Below are 4,390 nucleotides of genomic sequence, written 5' to 3'. Positions count from 1 at the left end.
TTGCCTCAAAAATTTAAAAATAGAGCTACCCTATGACCCAGCAATTGTACTCCTGGGTATTTACCCCAAAGACACAGATGTAGTGAAAAGAAGGGTCATATGCACCCCAATGTTCATAGCAGCAATGTCCACAAGAGCCAAACTGTGGAAAGAGCCGCGATGCCCTTCAACAGATGAATGGATAAAGAAGATGTGGTCCATATATACAATGGAATATTACTCAGCCATCAGAAAGGATGACTACCCAACTTTTACATCAACATGGATGGGACTGGAGGAGATTATGCTAAGTGAAATAAGTCAAGCAGAGAAAGTCAATTATCATATGGTTTCACTTATTTGTGGAACATAAGGAATAGCATGGAGGACATGAGGAGAAGGAAGGGGAAAATGAAGGGGGGTGGGAATCAGAGGGAGAGTTGAACCATGAGAGACTATGGACTCTGAGAAACAAACAGGGTTTTAGAGGGGAGGGGATGTGGGAGGATGGGTTAGCCAAGTGATGGGTATTAAGGAGGTGACATACTGCATGGAGCACTGGGTGTTATACGAAAACAATGGATTGTGGATCACCACATCAAAAACTAATGATGTATTGTATGGTGACTAACATAACATAATAAAATAAAATTTAAAAAAATGAAATAGTAACATGAAAAATTGTAGAAATACATGTAGTGAATCTGTGAGCACATGTTCCTCACTGACTCACTTGAGATTTATCCAGTGTTTCATTATGAAGAGAGGTGTTTTTAGTCTGGATGCATTCCAACCAGACTCAAGCAACTGCCAACATCTGAAATGAGGCAGCAGGACCAAGATTTCAAAAGATGACTTAGAACAAGGAATGACTGAGGGTGCCATGGCACAACATTGTGAGCTTTAAATAAGGAGGGGATTTTATAAGTTAGTGATGTACAATAATCAAGAAATTGCACTGGAAACGAGGAATGACACCCAGGGAAGGGCAGAGGATCTCTGAAATACTCATGGTGTATAAGATAATGAAGAGCATCTTCTTTTGAAGACATGAGAGAAATCAATGTTTACAGGAAAATAATAAAATGGGTTCCCATTTATAAGCTATTAGCATGTTTTGGTCTCTGGTTGAAGAACTTTCCATAGAGTAGGTCACCCAATAATCAGATGAATTACATAATAAAAGGCCCATTATCAGTCTTCTTAAATGAGAAAATGAGAGCTCAGATCAGTGAATCAAAAATTACACATCTAGTCAGTGGCCAATGTATACTTGGGATTCAAATAAATAAAGATTCATTCTTATCTCGTCCAAGAGAAGCAGTCTTAGGTACTATGTTATATAAAATCACCTTGAACTGTGAGTTATGTAAGGTTTTTTGGAAAGTGCTTTGGAGAATACATTATATAAACAACTTGATCCTTCCCCTAATTTTCAGAGGAAATAAGAAACAAGATGTGTATGTATGAATTATTCACTTTAGTTCAACAAAAAATAACTAAAATATGTAAATAATTGTGCTACCAGCCCTAAGTATATAAAGTTAAGAAGACGAATAAAACTCTCAACAGGCTCAGGAATTCATAATCTAGTGTCAGAGGGAGATACACATGTTGCTTAAGATAGATTACTTCTGCTGGGGTGAATAAAGGGAAGGACTGTAAAGTACGTGGAGTTTAAATTGAGACTTGGCAGTTTGTCAAATGAAGACACTGGTACTGGTTTTCTATGTGGAAGAAGATTCTTGAGCATAGACTTTAAGGAAAAATATCAGTGGGTATAATCTGAAAATAATGAGCTAGAAGCAACTGGAATGATGGGTGAATAGGACAGTGTTTGGTTAGGATCAGTCTTTGGAGCTGTGGAAGAGAGAAGAGAGAGTGGATCAAAGCTATTATTTTGGTGAAAGCCAATACTTTAAGAATGATAAATTAGTTTATAAATCCCCCAAGAATGACTAGCATCATCATAGATCAGCTATGTTAGAAGACATTCTCAAATGTCTTATATGTGAGGCTCTCAGTATCCAAAAGGGACTCTGTTGCCAATGTAAATTAATCCCAGGAAACACTGTCCAATACCTGAGTCCCCACCATTTTCAGGGCATGGTCAGGAAGGGAACTGCAAAGAATTAAACCCACGTGTCCTTGTTCAAATAACCCACTAATACGGATGCCTGGATCCCAGAGGTTGCTATGCTATCACCAGCACAAGCTATGAGGATTGACACAACAGAGCTGAAAGTAGAATGAATAGGTCAATTTAACTGTGTATCTAAGATAAGCAGGAAAAAGTGGGGATGCAGATAGTGCCTGAAATCTGATGGAAAAGTGAGATAGGAGAAGATGAAGACACAAGTTAGTAAAGCACATCTGAAAACAGGACACACACTTTCACTTAAAACAAAGTGCACACACACACACAAATGAGTCATCTTAATATTTTTTAATTCATTAAAAATAAGAATGCCAGGAAATTCATACTCCAGAGAAGTGGCATTAGATAAATATATTAACAATATCTGGCAGGGCTTAGAGGAGGCAGTGGGTGATACATGTCATTCCCTCACTGTAAGAATCAAAGTTCTAGAGCCAACTTCTGTATCTCCACAGGAGATCCATTCATGACACAAAACCAGTTTGAATTGTGTCAGGTAGAACCAAGTGGTCTAATAGGTATCTAAGTATTAAGCAATTGAGGAAACTGAGAGGCACTGAAAGTGACTAGAATACCATTTTTTCTTTATTTGAAAACAGTTTCACTCTAATTAAGTTCCTGTAATTATGACTTGCCAAGTCTCTTTCACACAGATGCAGTCAAAGTAAACTTCCAGATAACTCCAGAATGCAAAAAACTAAGGTTCCAGTCAGTGCAGGGAGAACAGGAGTCAGGATATGAATATCCCCATAATCAACTGAAAATTTGGAGAATGCAAAATCCAAACTTATTCCTGCAGTAACTATTTAAACTTCCTATGGATCATGAAAACTATTCCTCATTATCAATTTAAATTCCCCAGGTTAGTTCTCACCCATTTTACCTCTTACAACCTTCTCAGCAGGTTCTGGATTCCCTGCTTGATCTCCTTGGTTCTCACACCATAAACAATGGGGTTCAGAGCTGGCAGGATGAAGTGGTGCAGGTTGTTGAGCAGGATGGGGACATCTGGGGGAAGCTTCTTCCTGGCCAGGTTAGTGATGACCAGAACCAGCAGGACTGTGCTAAAGAAGAGGATGAGCATGAGTGGAAACAACAAGTGCATAGAGCTTTGGCCATAGCACCCTCAGCCTTGATCCTTAGCACAGCTTTCAGGATGAAGGAGTAAGAGAGAACAATTAGGATGAGGTCAGAGCCCAGTAGAGTCCAGCCTGCCACAAACTGGTAGAGTTGATTGAAGGTGATATCATCACAGGAGAGTTTGGACACAGAAAGATTAGTGCAGATACAGTTCTTGATGATGTTCTCTGCACAGTATCTGAGCCGGGAAGAAAGCATGGGGATAGGCATAGTAAGAAGGCCATTCTGGGCCACAACAAAGATGGCAGCTTTAACCACAAATTGGTCAGTGATGATGGATGGGTATCGTAGTAGGTGGCAGATGGCCACATAGCCATCATAGACCATGATCGTGAATGTGCAGGACTCCATGGTCAGGAAACTATTCATGATGAACATCTGGAGAAAGTAGGCTGTGAAACTGATTGATTTATTGTCAAACCAGAAGATGTCCAAGACCTTAGGAATGACAGTCAGGCAGAGCACCATGTCCAGCAGGGAGAGGAGGCTGAGCAGGTAGTACAGGAGCTCATGAAGAGAGGCCTCCAGCCTGATGGTGATCAGCAGGGTGGCATTGGCCCCCATGGCCAGGAGGAAGAGGAGGCTGAGGGGCAGTGCTGCCAACTCTGGTAGGGAAGCAGATGAGGAGGAATTCAGAGACTGGAGCAGTGGAGTAGTTGCTGGGTGGTGCCATGTAAAGTGTCCTAATCACTACTGACACTTCAGAAAACCTTGAAGGGTAAGACAAGAATAAATCCATCCAAATAATATGAATACCCATGGGGAAGTAACTTATTTTTCATAGAACCATTTAAAAATAATAATAGTTAAGTGCCTGGTACTATTCTTTTTTTTTATGTTCAGTTAGCCAGCATATAATACATCATTAGTTTTTGACGTAATGTTCCATGATTCATTAGTTGCATATAACACCCAGTGCTCATCACAACACATACCTTCCTTAATACCCATCACCCAGTTACCCCATCCCCATAACCCCCTCCCTTCTGTTACCCTCAGTTTATGTCCCAGAGTCCAGAGTCTCTCATGGTTTGTCTCCCTCTCTGATTTCTTCCCATTCAGTTTTCCCTCCCTTCCCTTGTGGTCTTCTACACTATTCCTTATGTTCCACAT

The 4,390-nt window shown here is 40.3% G+C and overlaps 1 pseudogene; it reads right to left on the bottom strand.

The window, feature by feature from the left end:
- Positions 1-3,023: 3,023 nt before the first annotated feature.
- On the bottom strand, positions 3,024-3,962 carry LOC110576503 (annotated as a pseudogene).
- Positions 3,963-4,390: the final 428 nt, after the last annotated feature.

Source organism: Neomonachus schauinslandi, chromosome 11 (assembly GCF_002201575.2).
Source record: "Neomonachus schauinslandi chromosome 11, ASM220157v2, whole genome shotgun sequence".
Taxonomy (NCBI): Eukaryota; Metazoa; Chordata; class Mammalia; order Carnivora; family Phocidae; genus Neomonachus; species Neomonachus schauinslandi.
Note: the sequence above shows the minus strand (reverse complement) of the source record. Positions and strands in the feature narration are given on the sequence as shown.